The sequence below is a fragment of the Dermochelys coriacea genome, chromosome 28 (genome assembly GCF_009764565.3).
Source record: "Dermochelys coriacea isolate rDerCor1 chromosome 28, rDerCor1.pri.v4, whole genome shotgun sequence".
Taxonomy (NCBI): domain Eukaryota; kingdom Metazoa; phylum Chordata; order Testudines; family Dermochelyidae; genus Dermochelys; species Dermochelys coriacea.
Window position 1 is genome coordinate 6,061,773 of NC_050095.1, and position 23,845 is coordinate 6,085,617.

At 46.8% G+C, this 23,845-nt stretch overlaps 2 protein-coding genes and 2 non-coding genes across 4 annotated transcripts in view; all 4 read right to left on the minus strand.

Annotated features, from left to right (window-relative positions):
- LOC119849388 (zinc finger protein OZF-like) overlaps nucleotides 1–23,845 on the minus strand; it is an 875,044-nt gene that overhangs the window by 722,452 nt on the left and 128,747 nt on the right. The gene's annotated exons all lie outside the window — the stretch shown is intronic.
- The window catches only part of LOC119849382, a 167,972-nt gene that overhangs the window by 129,031 nt on the left and 15,096 nt on the right, over nucleotides 1–23,845 (minus strand). The gene's annotated exons all lie outside the window — the stretch shown is intronic.
- TRNAS-GCU lies at nucleotides 11,054–11,135 on the minus strand. Its single transcript has one exon. It is a non-coding gene; the product is annotated as a tRNA-Ser (tRNA).
- TRNAG-UCC lies at nucleotides 14,031–14,102 on the minus strand. The gene has a single exon. It is a non-coding gene; the product is annotated as a tRNA-Gly (tRNA).

Genomic DNA, 23,845 nt, shown 5'->3' on the forward strand with positions numbered 1-23,845 from the left:
CCCTGCAATGCCTTGCTGCTGTAGCTCCCAACCGCGACTGCTCACGAACAGCCACCAGCATGCAGTAACCCCTCCTCGAGTGGCTCTCACCAGCCTTGGTTACTATTGCAATGTGCCCCCAGGCCTGGATTTCCCCGCCAAAATGTGTTTTCTACTGTCCAGCCCTTTTCTGGACAGTCTAGGTATATTTGGTCCATTACCCCTCTAAGTGGATCAATATACAAAAGAGGTTGCCACTTCAAATGGAGTTACATGCATGGTCTACACTGCTGGATTGGTGTCCATTAAAAGAATAAAACAAGATTATTTAACTACAAAGGATGCGACTACAGGGGAGCATTGTGTCCCTCTATAATTGATATATTGATAGATTTTAAGGCCAGGAGGGACTATCGGGTCATGTAGTTTGACCACCTGTATGGTACAGGCCATAGAATTTCATCCAGTTCCTGCTGGGCTGAGCTGAATGCCTTGTGTTGGATGAAATCATGGTCCAGAAAGATATCCGGCCTAGACTTGAAGAGATGGTGATTCCTCTGCTTCCCTTGGTAGTTTTGTGAACCTTTGCATCACCCTGAGTGAACTATTCCCAGGTGCTATTGTCAGCTCTGCAATTGGGGGCAGAGTTAAGCTTGTGTTTCTCGGGCAGCCTTATGAAGCCTTTAACTCTTCATATCCTGGTTTTCACAGGTTTCAGTTTAGCTACGTTCCACATGCTGGAAGGGCATGAGGTAGCTCTGGGCAACCCTAACTTTGCATCAATGTTGTTTATGGGCATTTATTTCTTTTTTCCCCCCCGAATGGACTTTTTGCCACTATCACTCTGTCTGCACTAGGTCTCTTGCCAGCATAGCTATTTCTTTTTTTCATACCCGTAGCCAACTGAGTTATACTGCCAAAGCTTTTAAGTGCAGACCAGGCCACAATCTGCATGTGGATTTTAGAGCACTTCAAAATATTACTCAGAACCCTGAAATTTTGGTGTCTGGTGGCAAATCTTCCAAGAGGAACACAATACATGTTCTCTGAAATATAACTGTGATATGGCTCAGACTCAAATGGATGGGCATAGCTCAGGTTCAGTGGCCACAGCATATCCTCTTTTGCCAACCAATTGTTGTGATTACAGCAGATTGCTGGTATGGAAGAAAACAAACTCCACTCTCAGGTTGGAAGCAACAAAATCAGAGACAGCTTTTATTCGAGCAATTGCAAGGGAAGAATACAGCTGGCAGAGAGCATCTCTGCCTCAGTTTCTCTGAAATACAAGCAATATTACACAAGCATTTATACTCTTTTGTGGCATGCATTAATTGAAAACATCTACATTTTGTTTATATTATATCCTGTCTAAACCAGCATTTTCTCACTTTCACTTCTCAAAACATAGTTATCTCAAGGCTAGGTCACACTGACTCTGCGCTGCTGTTTTCCTTCCCACTTCTGACATGAGCCCTGCTTCTACAGGTCTCGCAATATTAGGCTAAGACTTAGCTCAGCAGTTGCTCTGTCTCTGACACTTAAATGGCTGCACTTAAACCCTCTCTTTCTTTCCTGGCTTCCACACTGAAAACCCTTTGGCTGTTACCAGAGCCTTCATCTTGCTGCCCATATGCATTTCAATCTCTGACTTCTCACGTAGGGTCATGCGTATGTGAAGTTCCAAATTCTTCAATTGCTAACTCTTTTTTTCCCCAATACTGCTTTCCCAAAGAGGCAGAGGGTGACATGTACTAGCTGAGATAAATCACTGAGAAAAGTTGGGGGGTAATTAAAGTAATAGTTTCAACTCCAGGTGTGTGCAAGAAAAGGTTACCAGAGCAAGATGATTTTGTAAAAGGCTGCTTTCTGGGGGAGGCTCTACCTCCATGACTTGATCAAATAATCCCATATTTTGACCACTAACCCTGTCCTGCACACTTATGATGAGCAGAAAATGTGAATAAAATCTGAATAAGAATGTGGATTTTAGAGGAATTAGAATAGTCAGCCTTTACACAGTAAGCAATGCTGAACCTTAACAGTAGCAGAGCTGGGACTCTGCTATAACAACTTCCCGGAGGTGGGGAGGGTGTGACAGCCGGGTGGACCCATCTGCTGCCAGGAGACGGTGTGAGGTTCCTCTCCAGGAGTCCTTGGGAGAAGGGAGAAGATGATGGGGAGCTGGTGCTCACGGGGTGTCCCAAAGCAGGGACGGCTGAGAGCAGTGGGAGGAGGGGGAGGAGTGCACAGAGGATTAGGACGAGAAGGAATCAGGGAGGATTAGGTACAGTGTAAGGAAGAAGAGGGAGGGAGTCAGGGACAGGAGCACCTGGGAACTGTTGTGGGGTGGGCTGGGGCAGTTGGAGGCTCTGAATGGGGAAAAGGGGATGGAGAACCCAGCAGTGGTGCTAATGGTGAGGGAGAATTGAATGCAAAATCTGGGTTACCTGCTGTGACCTGGGGTGTCCAGAGTCACGGTTACTGAAAATACCAAGGTCAGGGCAGGCTGCAAAAAGGAGAGCTGATTCTCCCAAAATTGGTGGTTAATATTGAAGTTAAACTCCCCAACTAGTCACAAACTGTGCTCCTGGATCCCCCATACAGGTTATCCAGAACCTAAAACAGAAGTCACACAACCTCCTTTATTGCATTCCAGTTCTCTGGCTCCCAATCAGCACCTAGCTCCCATACAGTGAGAAGTTATTTAAAAACTCTGCTCACTATACAAAATGTTCTTCTGACCCCAAAGGGCCAGCCATGTTACCAGGTCAATATTAGTTTGGATCTTACCCAAAATACCATGCTGCCAGCCAATTCTTTAGCACGTAAAGCTACAGATTTATCATAAAAGAAAGAAAAAACAAGAAGAGAGATGTTAAGTGATAAAGCAATCAGATACATACATAAGGTTTCAAAATCTGTATATCAGGTTCTTAGCAAATGTCAGGGTTCCTTCCCCACTCTGAACTCTAGGGTACAGATGCGGGGACCTGTATGAAAGACCCCCTAAGCTTATTCTTACTAGCTAAGGTAAAATGCTGCCACCACCAAAGTATCTAACAATAATAACAGGGGAAGTACCCACTTGGAAACATCTCAACCCCCAAAATATCCCCCCCCCCCAAGCACTACACCCCCTTTCCTGGGGAAGGCTTGATAAAAATCCTCACCAATTTGCATAGGTGAACACAGACCCAAACCCTTAGATCTTAAGAACAAGGAAAAAGCAATCAGGTTCTTAAAAGAAGAGTTTTAATTAAAGTAAAAGAATCACCTCTGTAAAATCAGGATGGTAAATACCTTACAGGGAAATCAGATTCAAAACATAGAGAATCCCTCTAGGCAAAACCTTAAGTTACAAAAAGATACAAAAACAAGAATATACATTCCATTCAGCACAACTTATTTTATCAGCCATTTAAACAAAACAGAATCTAGCGCATCTCTAACTAGATTGCTTACTGACTCTTTACAGGAGTTCTGACCTGCATTGCTGCTCTGGTCCCAGCAAAAGCATCACACAGCCACAAAGAACCCTTTGTCCATCCCCCCCCCCCCCCCAGCTTTAAAAGTATCTTGTCTCCTCATTGGTCATTTTGGTCAGGTGCCAGCAAGGTTATCTTAGCTTCTTAACCCTTTACAGGTGAAAGGGTTTTGCCTCAGGCCAGGGGGGATTTAAAAGTGTTTAAAGGTCTTCCCTTTATATTTATGACAGCAGTGTTGATGAGTTTGCTGGCTTGAAAGTTCCTCTGGAACACATCCATGGCTTGGGTCATTTAGTCCTTTGTTCAGAGCTTCAGTTTGTAGAAAAGTTACTCCAGAGGTAAGAAGCAGGAATGGAGACAAAATGGAGAAGATGCAGCTGCCTTTTTATATCCTTTGCCGTGTGGCTTGTACTTTCTCTGTCCCAAACACAAGCTTCATAGCACATGGCATGGAAATGCCTTAGAGTTCTCTGTCCACCAGCCTGCCCCTACGTGCCTTGCTGTCTCATAAGGTGTAACCCTGGGCTCCTTTCCAGGGGTTCATTGTACAGCTGATGACCCTTGATGAGCCAACGAACAGGCTAGGCAGTGCTGATGCCAATCTATGTGGGGGTGTCATCCAGAAACATGGCACAAGTTTAGAAATACAGATATACCCTACATATCTATAACTCACAATACAAAGTTTCAGAGTAGCAGCTGTGTTAGTTTGTATTCGCAAAAAAGAAAAGGAGGACTTGGGGCACCTTAGAGACTAACAAATTTATTTGAGCATAAGCTTTCATGAGCTACAGCTCACTTCATCGGAGGCATCCGTCTATCTATATCAGCATAAAATCTACCTGGGCCTCATCCCCAGTCGGATTTTCTATGGAGTTAGGTAGCTTGCGTTAACTATCCGGATGTAAAAGCCCAGCTATTCTTACAGTAACAACATTTCCCATGTCTGGTGTCCAAGGTTATCTAGCACATTTCCTTATGACCTGACCCAGCCTCCATTTCCTAGTCAAAGCCAATCTGGAGCATCACATTTATACTCTTCCTCCCACTGCAAAGTGATTGTTAGAGCCATGGAGTTCACCCTCTGGAACAGATCGTCTCATTCCCAGTTGTTCACACATTGCCCTGGGGTGTGCTGAGGATGTTTTGTACCTTTTTCCTTATTTAAAATATATTAAATAAAAAGCAGGAGCAAGGTGGGGAAAAGTGTCGCTTCAGCCTCTGTGAAACCGGAAGGCGATGGGGTGATTTGCAGAGATTCCCTCCTGCAGCATTGCCCCAGCAGTGTTACCTTTTGTCTGATCCATGTAGAGTTTATCTTTTTCACATTCTGCCTCTCCACCTCCCAAACTGTCCCATGATGCAGTGTCCTCAGCTCTCAGAGGCTAATAGACTTAAAGTCTAGAAAGGACCATCATGATCATCTAGTTAGCCTCCTGCCCATTGCAGGCCACAGAACCTCCCCCACCCACTCCTGTATGCAACCTCTGGCTGAGCTCCTGAAGTCCTCAACCCATGATTTAAAGATTTCAAGTTACAGAGACTCCACAATTTACTCTCATCCAAACCAGAACGTTACCTATGCCCTATGCTGCAGAGGAAGGCAACTCTACACCCCTAACCAGGTCTCCACCCCAAACATGATGATCAGTTAGACCATGAAAACGTGAGCAAGACCCACCAGCCAGAGAGCTGGGGAAAAATTCTCCATAGGAACTCAGAGTCCTCCCTCTCTAGTGTCCCATCTCTGGCCACTGGAAATGTTTGTAACAACAATCATGCAGGGGCCATGTGCCATTGTAGGCAATCTCATCATACCATCCCCTCCATAAAAGTAGCAAGATCAGTCTTGAAACAAATTAGGTTTTTTGCCCCTACTACTCCCCTTGTGAGGCTGTTTAATAACGTCATTCCTCTGGTGGTTAGAAATCTTGTAATTTCAAGCCTAAATTTGTTGAGAGCCAGTTTATATCCATTTGTTCTTATTCCCACACTGGGCCCTAATTTAAATAGCTCCCTCCCTGGTATTTATGCCTCTGATGTATTTATAGAGAGCAATCATCTTTCCAATCAGCCTTTGTTTTCTTAGGCTAAACAAGCCAAGCTCCTTTAATTTCCTCCGATAAGGAAGGTTCTCCATTTCTCTGATCATCCTAGTAGCCCACCTTTATGCTTCAGAATCATGTTTTGATTTCTTTGATCCTAAATCACACTCCTTAGGGCTAGAGATGAAAATGGAACAGAGCTGGAAGGGGAATTTGAATGGATCCCAAACAGTATGATCATTCAGAGTTTAAATCCCAGTTCCCAACTAGTCACAAAGCCACTTCTGGGCTTTTTCCTGCTGAATTGGGATTGTTTGCAGGTGGAAATGTGGACTGTTGTTCCCATTATGATGTTTCTAAGCAACACAAATAATGCTAATTAATCATGAGACTTTGCTGAGTGAAGCAGATTAGAGGAGAATGCAATGGGACGATCTCCTGTACTGATTCTGGGACATCAGATGTAATCTGCTCTGGAATTTCACTTTACATAAAACAAAGTGTCTTCTACCTCTTCTTTATGGGTTTTTCCCTTTTTGCTGAAGGCCGCCTCATCACATAACTGGATATTAGTTTGACAGAATGTAGCTGAGATACACTGGAGACTTTGAGATGAATGACCATTTGCTGAAAGAGAGACAAGGTGGTTGAGTAATATTTTCTATTGGACCAACTTCTGTGACTAAAGGAGCTTACATCAACCTAACTCTGTAAATGTCTACACTAAAATGCAGCTCTTAGGTAAACTTAGGCTATGTCTATACTGGGCAACGATCAAAAAGCATTACAAGAAAATCATTTTTGCAATGTTCACACTGTCTTCCTCTGTCAGCATAGCATGTCCACATGCAGGGCGGTTGCATCCACAGTGAGAGCAATGCACTGTGGGTAGCTATCCCACAGTTCAGCTCTCCACCTTCTGCTGCTAGGTCCTGTGGGAAGGTGGAGTGGATCGCAGCACATTATGGGTCCAGGCTCAATGTCCCACGATGCATTGCTTTTCAGCCCAGCAGTCCATGTGCTTCCGTCTTTGGTTTGGGGCATTTTTCAGTGTCTCTTGTTTTCTGCTCACCATGCCATCTCTGTCTGAAGGAGTGGGTCCTGCACTGCTCTCAAATGCTCTCCTAGCTGTCAGTTGCATATCGCGAATGGCAGTGGAGTTAAGCTTAAAGTTCTGAAGTCAATAGGAATCCCAATTGCCGGACGTGCTGTCCGACATGGATAGGATCAACATTCGATTACTTTTGGCATTCACAGAACAGCTGAACGCTGTGGAACATCGCTTTTGGGCTCGGGAAACCAGCATTGAGTGGTGGGATCGCATCATTTTGCAGGTCTGGGATGACGAGCAGTGACTGCAGAACTTTCAGATGAGGAAAGCCACCTTCCTGTGCTGAGCTCACCCCAGCCCTGCTGTGCAGCGAAACCTAAATGGGAGCTGCCCTCTCTGTGGAGAAGTGCATGGCAATCACAGTGTGGAAGCTGACCACTCCAGACTGCCACCAGTCAGTCGTGAATCAGTTTGGAGTCAGGAAGTCGACCATTGGGGCTGTGTTAACACAAGTGTGCAGGGCCATTAATCACATCCTGCTGCAAAGGAATGTGACTCTGTCAACTACAGAAGGGTTAGAGTTCTGGTTACTCTGCTTTTATTGACTGAGCATCCTTGGTGCCAACCAGAGCCACGTCTGGTCTCTCTCTTAGGCTAAGTCTACACTTAAAACACTACAGTGGCACCAGACTTCAGAATAGACACACAGCACAGAAATGGGAGGGGTGATGTTGTCACTGTAGTTAATCCACCTCACGGAGAGGTGGTAGCGAGGTAACAGAAGAATTCTTCCATTGATCTAACACTGTCTACACAATGGCATAGATCAGTTTAACTATGTTGCTGCGGCGGGAGGGGTGTGTGTGTGGATTTTTTACATCCTGAGAGACATAGCTATGCCAGTGTAAATTCCCAGTGTAGACCAGCCCTCATATCTCTCTTAGCATTTCAATGTGTTCAGGAAACTGTGAGGGTAAAACATTGAATCCCAAATACAGAGACAATTCCACAAAGTTAATCTCTGTGTGCTTTCCAGAAAACCACAACATTCAGTTCATTGTCGCAGGAGAGGGAGAATAAAGGCAACGCTATTTTTATGATTGATTAAATAAAAGTTTTAGAGATTAATTGTTTATATTAATATTAATTACTGATTCCTCTAAAGAACGGTATATCATGAAATAAGAAGAGAGACAAATCTTGTCAGTAAAGGCCAATTTCCAAAATTATTTCTAAAAACATTAATTTTCAACCTCCCTCATAGGACATCTAGGCCTCTGTAGTGTACCTGCTCTGCATCCACTTCCCACTGGAAATGTTGTTCTTGGACATTCCCAGACTTGGAAGTCTGTGAAATTCAGACTATGAGCAGCAAACCTGGCTCCCCGCACCAGGAGGGATTTGGGAGTTTTCTTCCTTTCACTTTACAGTCACACGGAGACAGTTTTACAAAAAGCCAAACCCTCGCCTCCTCAGCCAGCCAAGGAGCCGGGGGAGATGTTACAGGCAGTAGAGACCTTGGAAACAATTAAATAACATCAGAGATAACTTGTGCCTCCCCATACGGTGGGGGCATAGTCTAAAGGGGATGACACGGGACCACCCCATGTCTCCCCTGACCGGTGACCTCCCCCCACCCTGTGATGCCGAGCTCTCCTCACCCCAAGTTACCTGCAGAGTGTGTGTGTGTGGCAGGGGGCTCTGTCCTCTCCCTGTGTCTCACACACACACACGTTTGGCCTCTCGCTGGCAGCTGGATGGGAAGCATGATGGAGCTGCTTCTGCTGAGACCTGAGAGCCTGGCTGGGAGGCGGCAGCAACCTGTTCCCTGCTCGGGCTCGGCTCCCAAGCACAGGGGCCAAGTATGCTGGGGGGGGGGCTGGTTCTTATGGTCCCTGTTCTTGGCAGCTGGGCCCCGGTGGAGGGCAGCCCGCTGCCATCCCAGCTGCTGGGGATTGGGGCAGAGTGAACCAGAGCCGCCCTTCCCCTCGGCATGTTTCTGGCTCACTTGGCCCCTGACAGCTGGGATGGTGGTGATGGGCCACCACCCCTGGGCCTTTCTGCCTGGACAAGGGCCAAGCCAGCCACAGGCCCCCACAGCATGCTCATCCCCTGTCCCTGGCAGCCGAGCCCATAAAGGGAGTGGGCTGCCACTGACTCTCAGGCAGACACGGATCTGTCCCGTTCCCACCTGGCTGCTATGGAGAGCTGCTGCACATGCTGGATGGGAGGCTCAGGGACAGGACAGAGCCGCTCTACCTCTCTGTCCCTGGAAAGCCAATCTGGGTGGGACGGGCACTTGACCCACTATACTGCCCCTCACGCATCGCCTCTGAATAACCCATCAGCAATGTAGCCAAGTAGTTGAAGCGATGGTCTGCTAATTTAATGCCGTACTTGTTGGCCACGTTTCTTCTCCCATCTCTCCCCAAGAACCATCTCCCTCCTTTAGTTCAGTGACAGCCCCCCACTCATTGCTTCCTTCACACAAAGGGTAGGCCTACATATAAGCACCACACCAATGCAGCTGTGTCGCTGCAGTGCTTCTGTGAAAACTTTACCTGTATTGATGGGAGGGCTTCCCCTGCCAGCTTAGCTTCTCCACCTCCCCAAGCTATGTTGATGGGGGAGGCCCTCCGGCTGACACAGAGCTATCTACACGAGGGGGTAGGTCAGTCTCACTGCATTGCCCAGGAGGGGGTAAATTTTTCACACCCCTCAGCAATGTAGTTACACTGACCTAATTTTGTAGCGTAAACCAGTCCAAAGATTCACACACACACCTTGGGAGTAAAACTTCACCTGCTTCTCAGCTTTCCAGAATTCAAACACAAGGAAAGTGGCTCTTTTGTTTACACTGGGGTTTGAGTCCTCCTTTGTTCTCCATGTCTGAGAATGAAAATCGTAAACCACCCTTTGAAATAACAAATGCAGCAGAGTGTGTTATTGCCACTGCCCCAAAGCAGACAGACCAATGGAAAAATGCCATTGAGTCCAGGGTAATACTTCATTGCATTTTTACCATTTCCACTTACTCCCCAGCTTGCGGGGTCCCAGAGTTCATTACTGAGCCTGAGCCAAGACAAATACACTGTAACTTTACAGCCCGATCCGCATGACTCTGATTCATCTGACATGGGCCAGCCGTGGATATTACATTGCGGTGTAGACATACCCTAACATTATGTCTACACTGCGATTAAAACCCAGGGCACCTATCTCAAAGCCCAGTTAGCTGACTCAGGCTTATGGGGTTGGAGCTGCAAGACTATAAAATTACCGTGCAGACGTATGGGCTTGAGCCCAACCTCTGAGACCGCACAAGGGGTGAGGGTTTCCGAACCCAGGCTTCAGCAGGAACACCAATATCTGCACCCCAGTTTTGAGCCTCACAGCTTGAGCTCCAGGAGCCCATGTCAGATGACCCAGGCCAGCCCTGCTGCCATCTTTATCACAGGAGAGAGAGACTCTAAGGGTACATCTCCATTGCAATGTCAGCTCAGGTGTGCTCAAAGCAGCACCCTGGAAGCCCCTATTCAGCACTGTCGTATAATGATGATATGGTTTGTACAAAGTCTGCCTTGTGAGGTATCATTTTAAAAGTTGTGATCTGTTGAATGTTAATACCTGGTTGGATGGTGTGTGCTAGCCTTGTCTGGGCAGTGATGAAGTTTTGCTCTGGGTGCGTTACTGAAATAAGTTATGAGGTTGGGAAATTCCCACCACCACCCTTTCACGTGCAACAATGGAGAAGCCAGAATTGCTGCTGGCCCATCCAAGGTATCCACGCTCCCAAGGACTCTCCCAGGAACCGTATATAATGCAGACTTCTCCAAGATAGCCCGGAGACAATGGACACTGCTTGACTCACATCATAGCAAAGAAGCTTCCTAGCAAGTTGGAAGAAACTATGAAAGAGAGGAAGAAACATCATGACTTGGCCTCTCTCCCCCACAACTCAACACTTGGAATCCCACCTGGAGGACAAAAACTGAACTGAAAGAATTCAGAAATCAGAAGAGAATAATAATAATAATACATTCAAATCAAAGTCCCCAAACAGACTAGTATTGGTTTTTCAGCAGAAAATTTTCCATTTGGGGGATTTTGTTTTCCCAGTCAGACCTTGCCAAGGGAAGCGGAGAGAAAATGTTTCACCTGCCTCCTTCAGAACAGCTTGGCCTAGACACTCTAGCTGTGGGTCACTCTCGTGGCCTTGCTGAGAACAAGGGCATTTTAATAATTTGAGGAGGCCACAAGGTGTTTGGGGGAGATTATGAGAATGTTACCTTTTGAGATGAAAACTTAAGAAATACAGGACTAGAGAATTCTTTTAGAAATCTGGTATTTAGACGTATTATTTAAACCAGGGGGTACAGGGTCTGAGTTCCTGAAACTGTTTTTGTTTGCAGGAAGCAACTTGATTTGGTCTGTCATTGTACCAAAGAGAGATGGTTGTTTGTTAAGGAAGGGAGAAGACTAAATGCGTCCGATGAGGACGGGATTCGAACCCATGCGTGCAGAGCACAATGGATTAGCAGTCCATCGCCTTTACCACTCGGCCACCTCATCTGAGCTGAGGAAGGGATAGGAGGAGAAATCGAAGGCCAGCAGAGTTTTTAAACGCCAAGCGGAAGCAGGGTCTGAATGAGCTCCCCTCTCCCATCTAGTGAGGAGCTGGAGGAAAGACTTCAGGAACAGATCCTGTTTTCAGAGACCCGCCTACTCCACCTAGGTACACAGCATGATGGGGGGGCTTTGCCAAAAGGACCAGTTTTGGCTGGTGCTGGGTTACAAATCACATGAGTGCAATGAAATGTTATTATCCTTCCCGTATGAGTAAAGGGTAGCAGAACATACCCTGTCCGTCCTGATGGAGGGGCCAGGTGGGCGAGGAATACCTTTTATTGGACTGCATAGAAATGATTGAGGGCATCACCCTAAACCAGTGGTCCTCAAACTTTTCACATTGTGCCTCTTATCTGTGTCTGCGGCCCTCGGCAGCCATGGTCGAGAACCGGGGCTGGGAGCGGGGCTGTGGCTTGCTGCAGAGACGGGTGTGGACGGGGTAAGGGGGTCGAGGCTGGGCCAGGAGTCTGGGAGCAGGGTTCGGGCAGAGCCGGGGACAGAGTGGGGCTGAGTGTGCTCCCTCCCTGCTCTCCTTGGGGGGCTGGCTCAGGCCGTGAGGTGTCCCCATGAACGTTCCTCTGTGCCCCCCTAGGAGGCATGCCCCACATTTTGGGGACCACTGCCCTAAACTGAACCCTCCTCGCTAAGCAGGGGCTAGTGATGCCAAAGCCACACCCTTCTGCCTGCGGCCTGCCCCCTTCCATGTCTTCCACCCATGGCCCCATCCACTATGTGATAATGTGGAAGCTCTTGAAGCCCCCAAACCACTTCTGCCACCAAGATCAGGCATGAAGACCATTTTCCCCCCAATGCCTTATGGCATTAGCTGTATTGATGGGGAGGTAGCTCAGTGGTAGGACACATGCTTTGCACATATGCTTTAGTGTAATAATTCTGCAGATGAACTATTCTAAGATTATCACTATTTTTGGGCAGGGCTCCCTGACATTTATGGGATGGGATCTTATCTAGCTAAGGAAATCTTAAGATGGGATCTTATCTAGCTAAGGCAATCTAAGATGTTTATACCACAATCAGCTACATGGTCAGTGGACGTTCATAGCCTGATACACAGGATATCAAGAGCCCTGTGACTCTCTTGGGAAAGGAGTTTTATGAATATTTTTAAAAGGTTCCCCTCACCCAAAAATTGCGATAGAATCTCCAGTGAGTTCATATTGAAAATGATTATTAATGTGGGGCCTCTAAAGTGAGTGTCAGACTCATGATACTGCAATATCTGAACAGTGGTAAGCAGGGGAGTGGTGCGGAGGGTCCCTGGGGACAGAGAGGAGCTGAAGTCCCTCAGAGTTAGGGGAACTAGGCAATGTGGAGTGAAAGGGCTTCACACCCTGCACAAATTGGGCTGCGGGAATCAGCATCTACCTGATGGGCTGAGGGTTGGGATGTGGCTGCATGGGCAGTAGAACGGGAGGCAGGTTGGGACCAAGGAACCCGGGGAACATTTCAGTCCTTAATAACACAAAACAGAGAAATGCTCCCGAGTCTTTCCCAGGGAATTAACATTTCTTTGCAAAATGCTCAAGGTTTTAACAGAAATGAGTGAAACCAAAGGGCCACATGATGGCACCAGAAGCTAAATATGTGTAATGACCCAGCCATTCCCAGTCTCATTACACATATTGAATCTATTTCCCTAAGTATCCTCACACCTTCTTGTCAACTGTCTAGATGGAACATCTTGATTATCACTACAAAAGTTTTTTTCTCCTGCTGATAATAGCTCACCTTAATTAATTCACCTCTTACAGTTTGTATGGCAGCTTCCACCTTCTCGGTATGTGTGTATATATCTTCTTACTATATGTTCCATTCTATGCATCGGATGCAGTGAGCTGTAGCTCACGAAAGCTTATGCTCAAATAAATTTGTTAGTCTCTAAGGTGCCATAAGTACTCCTGTTCTTTTTGCGGATACAGATTAACACGGCTGCTACTCTGAAATATGCCCCCACTGTTAATGAACTAATGGATACAAACTGGCCAGCAACCAGTTTAACCTTGAAATTAGGTGAAGGTTTCTAACCACCAGAGGAGTGAAGTTCTGGAACAGCCTCCCAAGGGGAGCAGTGGGGGCAAAAAACCTAATTGGCTTCAAGACTCAGCTTGATAAGTTTATGGAGGGGATGGTATGAGGGGACTGCCTACAATGGTGTGTGGCTGATCTGTGATTGCTAGCATCAAATATCTCCAACGGAGATGGGACAATAGGTGGGGAGGGCTCAGAGTTACTGCAGAGACTTCTTTCCCAGGTGCCTTCCCAGTGCGTCTTGTCCGCATGCTCAGGGTCTAACTGATCGTCATATTTGGGGCTGGGAAGGAGTTTTCCCCAAGGGTAGATTGGCAGAGACCCTGGGGGTTTTTCACCTTCCTCTGCAGCATGGGGCATGGGTCACTTGCACATTTAAACCAGTGTAAATGGTGGATTCTCTGTAACTTCATGTCTTTAAACCATGATTTGAGGATGTCAGTAACTCAAGCAGAGGTTAGGGGTCTATTACAGGAGTGGGTGGGTGGGGTCCTTTGGCCTGCATGGTGCAGGACATTGGACCAGATGATCGCGCTGGTCCCTTCTGACCTTAAAGGCTCTAAGTCTAAACAGGAGAGGGAAGTAAAGGAAAAATTAAAAAAAATAAACCAAACATTGTAATACAAGGATGACTCCAACAGTTCACTGTATAGTCCCGCCCCTTTCTCCTCCACTGGGTGTTGAATGATCTGCTGGGATTTGGGACATTAATTCTCTCATTCTATTGATAAACTGATACAACTGTGACTGAAATTAAACCAATTCCAGGCCAAGAAAAGATCATATCCCTGCATTGGCCGGGAATCAAACCCAGGTCAACTGCTTGGAAGGCAGCTATGCTCACCCCTATACCACCAATGCATCTGAGTATTTGCTAGCTGCCACTTATGCCAAATGACTCACCCCCGCAGTGCTCAGGAGCTGGCTGGACAGGCTGGAGGCAGCCGGTCAGCTGTGAGCAGAGACAGGTTCCCGGAGTGACTGACAGATGGGGACACGGGGTCCACATCCCAGCCTGAGGTAGCGCCAACCCCACCTCTGCCCTCAGAGGAGGGCAATGAAAATCGATGACCATAATTTCACCGCAGAAGGAAGGAGACAGCTCCTTCTAAAGCACATTTTGTGATGGTTCCTACTACGTACAGAAACGTTTGCTGCTGCTGATTCCTGGATGGTGGGGCTCAGGCTTTTGGCTTCAGCCCCAGGCCCCAGCAAGTATAACACCAGTCCTGGTGACCCCATGATAACAGGGTCACGACCTATGTTCCCTCTAAACTGCACAGCTGCCTATTAAGCCCCACACAGGGGCTCAGGGCTGCGGCAGGGAGAGATGCCTTTCCCCCAGTGCAGACCTGCCGCAGTGGGGAGAGGTGTCCCTCCCCACCGGCCCCAGTGTGGCCCTGCCCCGGACGTGCCACTGACGAGGGAGAAGAGCCCTTCCCCAGCCTGGCCCAGCCCCCCGGGAGCTCCCACACCCCGGAGGAGGCACCTCTCCCCCAGCCCCAAGCTACTGAAGTGAGAGATGACTGGGGGGGGGGAGGAGTCCTCCTCCCAAACCCAGCAGCCTGCATCCCAAACCCCTCATCCCTAGCCCCACCCCAGAGCCCACCACCCTACCCCAACCCTCTGCCCCAGCCCTCAGCCCCCTCCTGCAACCTGAACCTCTCATCCCTGGCTCCACCCCAGAGCCTTCACCCTAGCTGGAGCCCTCACCTCCTGCACCCAACCCTCTTTCCCAGCCCTGAGCCCCCTCCCACAGTGCAAACCCCTCGACACCAGCTCCACCCTATGAATTTTGTTAGGTGCACCAATATGAAGCTCATGTGTCACACATCACCTCCATATTGGTGCACCTAACAACATTCATTCTGCACATGGACATAAAAAATTAGCAGGAACGCTGGTCATGACCCACTTTGGGGTCCTGACCCACAGTTTGAGAACCGCTGCTCTATGCTGATGGGAGAGAGCTTTCCTGTCAGTGTCGTTAATCCACTTCCCCAAGAGACGGTAGCTATGTCAGTGGGAGAAGCTATGTCGGTGGGTGTGCAAGTGGTGGTGTTTACCAACATTTATGGAATTTAATCAAACCCCATTTTTAAAACCACCTGTGGTCTGGGAATGGAAAAGGAGCTTGCTGAAGCAAGGTCTATCCTTCAAACTCCTGGAGATCTCTGACTCCAGCATAGCATTGTTGTGGGGGCATAGCTCAATGGTAAGGTGTTTGATGGCAGATCAAGTGGTCCTTGATTCAAATCCAAGTGCCCTTTTATAAGCCTTAACAAAAGTTCTGGGGTCGGCAAGCTGTCTATCTTTTCCTTTGGCTTGTACCTTTGGCGCCATTTCCAAAAGTCCACCTGCCAGGGATCCTGTCCTTTTTCCCCTTTGGCCCTTGACTTCCTTTACAATCTTGCCTGGGAGAGCTATTGCTTTAAATGAGGTTGCTTCCCGCAGAGCCACAGATCCCCTTATGGCCACAAAAATTAATGGCAATTTTTTAGCCCCCTTTTTTTTTTAATTGACTATTTATTTAAACTTGTTCTTCCTGCAGTCATTAGGATCAGTAGCAGAGTCAACATTCCTATTGCTTGTCAACCATATCTTTAAGGACAGTAGAAATACTTTCAGCTCCAGCACTAACCCTTAACTTATAAAACAAAAACAAAAAAACACTGCTTACAGTGTTGCAGGAATGTCTTGGGGCCAGTAAAGTTTCCAGGCTTCCAAAAGACCATTACCATGTTCCTGTACAAAATCAGTCAAGCTGTTTCTCAAAATCATTTCCAGCTGTTCTTTCTTTCCAGATGTTCCCTTTCCTCCTGACATAATTTCTTACTCAACCAGGCTACCAGACCTGGGCCCTGACTCCCAGTAATGGAATGTATCCATACATCGACTTGTGGACTCTGACACGGGGAAATTACAGGTTGCAACCCTGCCCCACCATCCTCCCTTCTTGCACAGCAAACCAATAAACAGTTTGTACCAATCGTCCCCTCCTCTCCACCACTCCTAGCAACTGGTTTGCCAAATCTGTTACCCAGCTTTTTCAGAAATCAAAGCAATGGTAACTTCAGGTGATGGGGACACATCTCCTCCATTTGATAAATGATTGGCACAAACAAAAGTCCTTTTATTTAAAACTGCTTTTTATTAGGTTTGAAGCACACATACCTATATATGCTGTAGCAGTAGAGTTTGAGCATTCAAAACATTTATATTTACCTAAAGTTTGAAATGCTTTTGAGGAATCCACAACCAGCCTTCCAGGGGCCCTCGTTCTGTCCAGTTGCTGAGCACTTTAGGTGCCAGATCCTTGCCCAAAGAAAAGCTCCTTGGACTGCTTCAATGCACACTTTCTAACTAAACTTTTTATAGATTTTCTTTTGACAAAGCACATAACTTATAATAGCCCCTAATAGGCTATCAATTTTACTAGCAACAATTCATTATTCTCCCTAACAGCAAAGCAGCTTTAGCAAAACACAGAAAATCAGATTCAAGGTCAGTTTTTTACATTTCCTCCCTTCTTATGAATTTGTCCCTTCACTTTATTATTTTTACTTAGTAAAACTGCAGCTTGCCGCTGTTTTTGTTCTGTCTGCCTAAGCAAGGCCAAATTATTCCTATGTGGTGTTCTTGCTTCCAGCTTATGGTGGGCTAAGTGCACAAGATGGCTGCGAATTATGTCAAATCCAGTTTCTTTACACCAAAGGCACCGGCTTCTCTGTAAGCCTCATGAAACCTGGGATCCAAATGGTAGAGGATACTTGTTTCCAGTTTAATCATGCCATCCTTTGGGACCACATCACATTCCACTGAACTAGGGAACAGTGTTATAAAAGCAGTTTTATCAGGGCCTATATCAGCCTGGTATCCTTCTCTGGAGTGAAAACCATCCATGGTGTACCTGCTATTAATACTGGAGTTGTTGCCAAATACTTGGCCTTTGTGAAGGAAAATGTACCCTTCGCTGAAGTAAACTCCTTTACCAAGCCAGGCACTTTTCAGTAGCCATGAGGAATATTCCCCAAACATGCCCAATTTGTTTCTTTAATGTGGTGGCACAGGTCTTAATTAGGGACTAGAAACAGACCTGGATCTGAATCCCTATAACCCACCAAAGGTGGGGTATCTATTCAAAAATAGATATTCTGCAGCTATCTCACATTCAACACTGATTTCATTTTATACACATTTGAAGCATCTCCAAAAGATGTGTTCAGCAAAAATGCCATTTTTACGTCCTCCCCATCTACATATATGGGGACAACATTATCCATATCATAGGTTTAGCTAGGAGATATATTGATACCTAGACCATGACTAGTTTGTGAATCAAATACAAGGGTATTTTGCCAAGTTCCAAATCCCTTACTGAGGAATTCTCTCCTTGGGGCATCTGAGACAATATTTACCTAAAGAACTGAACACCACTGTAATAATATGCAGTTTACTTTTGTTACTTGCACAATTTGGGGTGTGCTTTTCACCATTTCAGAATGGAGATTTCCTTGGTAGCATGCCCAATAGAATGCAGTAGTCTCTCCTGTTGACTGAACTGCACTTGAGTTTCCTCCTTGTCATCATGGAGGTGCAGGAGAAGAGCAAAAATAACATAAGAAATTATTATGTTAGTAAATGGTTATTGGTTAAAGTCCATAATAAATCTGAGCTTCATTCAAACAAAACTAATATCCAATTATCTGAGCAAATAGACTTCAGAAAAAGGAGAAAAACCCACATCACAGAGAGGTATAAGATACTTGCAGTTTCATATAAAATGAAGTTCCAGAGCAGGTTATCTATATAGCTCAGAAGCAGGAACACATTCTCCCATAGCATTCTCCTCTGATCCATTCAAAACTACTTCTCTCAGCACTTATTGAATCATCTTATTTACAAAAGTTAGCAACATTGTAGTGGAGAAAAAATACCCAACCTTCCCATCTGCAACCTTCCTGTCAGCCGTGTAAAGCCCAGAAGTGGCTTTGCCAGTAGATAGACAGTGGGATTTATACTCTGAATGATCACTGAGATTGGGATCCATTCCAGTTTGTCTCCCAGGTCTGTGACACTTTCATCTCCAGCTTTAATGAGCCCAAGGTCTGGTCGACAGTAGGAAATTAGGTCAGTATAACTCCATCACTCAGGGGTGTGGATTTTTCCACACCCTTGAGTGAAGCAGTTAAATCAATATGCTCAAATAAATTTGTTAGTCTCTAAGGTGCCACAAGTACTCCTTTTCTTTTTTGCGAATACAGACTAACACGGCTGCTACTCTGAAACCAGTTAAATCAAATCTAACTCCTAGTGTAGATAGCACTAGGTCAATGGAAGAATTTCCCTGTCAACCTAGCTATCACCTCTTAGGGCTTGTCTACACTGGCAAGTTTCTGCACAGTAAAGCAGCTTTTTACGCTCAAACTGCCAAAGTGTGCACACTGCCAAAGCGACTGTGTGCAGAAACTCCGTAGTGACAGCGCCGCAAAAACCCCACCTCAAGGAGAGTCGTCAGGCTATTTGCACAGAGGCTCCAGCGCTCTGTTGCCAGTGTAGACACTTGATTGCTTTCTGTGCTGTAATTGGCCTCCAGAGCTGTCCTGTAATGCCTCAAGTGACCGCTCTGCTCATTGTTCTGAACTCAGCTGCCCTGGAGACATGTGCCCTTCCCCTTTCAAAGCACCGTTTCTGACAGCTGTTGCGTGCTGTGCTTGCTCCGGGACACAAAGCAAACCATTAATGTGGAAGGCTCATGTTATTGAACACAGAGGCGTGTGCGTGCGAGAGAGAGAGAGAGAGAGCGCGAGTGCTGTGCAGAGAGCCCATGGAGGGAGGCAGGGGCTGATGTTGGAGTTTCCCCCTCCCCCTGCCTCAGGACTGGTTGCTTCCTGCCACTGTCTGAACTTACAAGACAGCATGCCGACACACACTCTGTCCCCCAAAACACACTGTCTCTCTCCCACCCCCATACGCACACACACACACTCCCCCCCCTCACTTCAGTTGAAAAGCAGCTGGCAGTGTAGTAGAATGCCCATGGAACAACGGGATTGGGAAACCTGCATCATGTGACACTGTGTCTGCCCCGTGAGGCATTGCAAACCCTTCCCAAAGCACCCTGCGGTCTGTTGCACAGTGGGATAGCGACCACAATGTACTGCTGTCTTTACGGTTGCAAGAGCTACTGATGTGGATGTGCTCCAGCATCACAAGGAGCACAGTGTGGACACGCAATGGCTGTTAAATTCCAGCGTTTTAATAAAAGGGGTGTAACTTGTGGCGCAGAAACCTGCCAGTGTAGACATACCCTAAGGGAGGTGAAGAGCTACATCAGTGTTTTAAGTGTACACAAGCCGTAATTTAGTAGCAAAGCACAATTGCCAAGCAGAGAGAGCTGAGAACGCTGCATCATGTGACTCTTAGGGAGATGGCTGGGTACAACGTGAAAGATAAACTCAACATGGCTCAGAAAGAAGGTAACACTTCTGGGGTGTTAGGGAAGGAGGTAATCTCTAGGAGTCACCACATCTGTTTCTTGTGTCACAGAGGCTGAAACAACACTTTCTTTCCTGCTCCTGTTCTTTGTTATATTTAAATATATTTTAAATAAGAAAAGCAATACACCCCTCCCCGCATTCAGCACAACCCAAGGCAACATGAGAACAACTGGGAATGAGACAATCTATCCCCAAAGGGGGAAATTAGGTGACTGTAACAATTACTTTGCAGTGAGAGGAACAGTATAAACATGCCAGCATCATGAGACATTGCAAACCCTTTCCAAAGCACCCTGCGACCAGATGCATCTGAAGAAGTGGGTTTTTTACCCATGAAAGCTTATGCCCAAATCAATCTGTTAGTCTTTAAGGTGCCACCGGACTCCTCATTGTTTTAGTATAAATGTGATGCTCCAGGATTGTTTAGATGAGGAGAACTGATCGAGGTTAGGTCAGGCCATGAGGAAATGTGCTAGATAATTGCAGCCATTATACACAGGCTTCGTTTTTACTGGAAGAATAATTATGTTTTTACATGGCAATATCAGGTAGCTTTTATGTCAGTGTAGTTCACTTCTATTAGCTTTACCACCCCCAACTTGGGGCTGCGGGACATTCCCGGTAGGAGGGGGACACACAAAAGGAGTTGATAGAGCAACAGGACTCACCCCAAAGAATGGCAAGTTTTAAAAGGCACAAGAGGGCAACTCACTGGTAGATTTGAGAGACGCGGTGATGCAAATGATTCAAACAGCCTGAAAGGCTGCTATGTGGGAATTAGCAAAAGTATTGAAGAAAAGAAATGTTTTGTTGGCTCTAGACAAGATGTTTGTAATGTTGATCTCCCTTAGGCATTCTCTGATGATAAATAAGGGCTGAGCGCTGACAGAAGCTTTTCTCCCAAAAAGCATCTCTGGGGTCTCTCTCCTGTGTGGATCCTCTGATGTGCAGTAAGGGCTGAGTGCGGAGAGAAGCTTCCCCTGCACTAGCAGCATTGATAGGGGCACTCACCTGTATCGATTCTCTGGTGTGTAATAGGCCAAGTGAAGGTGTTCCCACACTCAAAGCACTCATAGGATCACTCCCCTGTGTGGATTCTCTGATGTGGGGTAATAAGGGATGAACTCGGACTGAAGGTTTTCCCACGCTCGTCACATTCATAAGGTCGCTCTCCCATGTGGATTCTCTGATGTGTAATAAGGGGTGAGCACCGAGTGAAGGTTTTCCAGCGTTCATAAGGTCACTTTCCCATGGGGACTCTTTCATGTTTAATAAGGGTTGAGTTCCAAGTGAAGCGTTTCCCACACTCACAGCACGCATGAGGGGGTGCTCTCCCACATGCGTGCTTTGGTGTGTAACAAGAGCGGAGATTCGAGCAAAGCTTTTCCTGCACTCGTGGCATTCATAGGGTCTCTCTCCCGTATGGATTCTCTGATGTGTAATAAGGGATGAACTCTGAGTGAAGCTTTTCCCGCACTCGCAGCATTCATAGGGTCTCTCTCCCGTGTGGGTTCTCTTATGTCTAATAAGGACTGAGAGCTGAGAGAAGTTTTTCCCGCACTCACGGCATTCATAGGGGCGCTCTCCCGTGTGGATTCTCTGATGTGTAATCAGGTGCGAGCGCCGAGTGAAGGTTTTCCCGCATTCCCAGCATTTATAGGGTCTTTCCCCACTGTGGCTTCTCTTATGGTCAAAAAGGCCTGAGCGGCTACTGAAGCTTTTCCCACACTCACGGCATTCATAGGGTCTCTCTCCTGTGTGGATCCTCTGATGGGCAATAAGGGACGAACTCCGAGTGAAGGTTTTCCCACATTCGCAGCATTCAGAGGGTCTCTCTCCTGTGGGGAGCCTCTGATGTGCAATAAGCCGTGAGCTCAGTGGGAAGGTTTTCCTGCACTCATAGGGTCTCTCCGCTGTGTGAATTCTCTGGTGTTCTTTAAAGTGTGAGTGGCTACTGAAGTTTTTCCCACACTCAGTGCATATGTTGTTTCTCTCTCCTATAGGGATTCTCTTCTGGACTGTGGTTTCCTTCGGGTCCTTGGGAGTTTCCCAGTAATTAATGGATATACTCATGTTCTCTCCTGTCTGGTTTCCCTGCTCTCTCTCTGGCCTGTGCTCACTCTCACCGTCTTTTCCCTGCTCATGACTCCTGGACACATTCCCTTTGGAGCTTTGGGATAACCCCATGTAGGGTCCCACTTGCTCAGCATCTTCCTGCTGTGGATTCTGCTCCTCGTTCTTACTCACCGTCCCATCACCTGCTGAGAAAGAGAGAGAAATCTCAGAAACAGGGATGAAAAAGGCGAGGGCAAACCAAAATAAGTGCTACTGAGACAGAAAAAATCAGGATCTGAATTCCACCAAACTCTTTCCCACACAGCAAAGAGAAGGGCATAAAATCTTACTTCTACAGCCCATGGGGGGGGAGGTCAAGGCAGGAGCTACTGCCAGGGGTCAATCAGGATAGGTAGGAAGCCGTGAGCGATATCTGCCATGAGGCTATGACAGCTGCTTGGAACAATCCTGAACTCAGAGAGCTCACAAGGTCCTTGTAGGGAATCCCAGCTGTTTCCTTGAGGCACTGACAGCTTTTGAACTGACAGCTGCAGCAGCACAGGAGCCAGCAAACAGAGCTGTAAACAGGGGAGTTTGAGTGGGAGTTTGAAAGGGGAGTTTGTATTGTGGTGCTTGTTTGGGGTTTGCTTTTGCTGGGGGGGGGGGATCTTTTTGGTGTGACTTGTGTTTCCCAGATTAACAGGACTTGGGTGGGAAGGCGATGACAGATACGGAGGCAGCTGTGGGAGTGACTCCTGTAGTGGAAGACACATTGAGGATGACTGGATGTGGAAGCTGTGGTATGTACATGATCCTGGAGGGAGGACCTGGTAAAAGTTTTTTCTGCATGAAATGCCGTCTGATAGAGCTGATGGAGGAAAAGATCCGAGGTTTGGAGATGCAGGTGGAAAGTCTGGTTGAGTTTAGGAAGGGGTTTGAGCAGATGATGGAGCAAAGATATGAGGTATCTGAAGGGAAAAGCTCAGACTTACAGATGGAAGCAGGGCTGGGGAATTTTGAGGGGAGACTGGGTGAGGAAAGTGGTCAGTGGAAGCATGTGACTAAAAGAACCAGGCAGAGGAAAAGACGGGCTAGTGAAGGAGAAATAGAGCTTAGGAATAGGTTTGCAGAGTTGGAAAATGAAGAAGGGGCTCAGCAGGTACTTGTTGAAGGTGGAAGGGTAAGGAAGAAGAGAAGAGCAGCTAGTCCTATAGGAAAAGCAGAAGAGTCAAGGGAGACTACACCAAATATGAGCCCCAGGAGGATACAGGATGGGTTGAAGAGGATTATAAGGGAAAATAGGAATGGAAAGAACTTGCAGCCAGAGGGAACAGGGGAGAGACTGGAGAATAGCACTGTCACCAGAAAAAGGCAGGTCTATGTGATCGGGGACTCTTTATTGAGAAGAATAGACAGGCCTGTAACTAGAGCTGATCCAGAGAATAGAAGGGTGTGCTGTCTTCCGGGTGCTAAGATACGGGATGTAGACCCGAGGTTGAAAAGAGAGCGGGAAAGAATCCCCTAATTATCCTTCATGTGGGAACAAATGATACGGCTAGATTCTCGCTGGAAAGTACTAAGGGAGACTATGCTAGGCTGGGGAAGACGCTTAAGGAAATCAAGGCTCAGGTGATCCTTAGTGGGATTCTGCCTGTTCCTAGAGAAGGGCAACAAAGGTGTGACAAGATTATGACTGTCAACAGATGGCTTAGGCAGCGGTGCTATAAGGAGGGCTTTGGGATGTCTGGCCACTGGGAGGCATTCACGGACAGAGGACAGTTCTCTCGGGATGGACTTCATCTGAGCAGGGAAGGAAATAGACTTCTAGGATGGAGTCTGGCACAACTGATAAAGAGAGCTTTAAACTAGGAATTAGGGGGAGATGGTTGGGAGATGTCCAGGTAATCTTCACGCCAGATTTTAGCATTGAGAGGGAAGAAGACGAAGTAAGAAAGGATACAGCCATGGGTAGGAGAATGTATATAAGGAGCAAGGGCGGTGTGGATACTAGTCTAATAGGTTATACTGGCTGTAGAATGACTGTGCCTA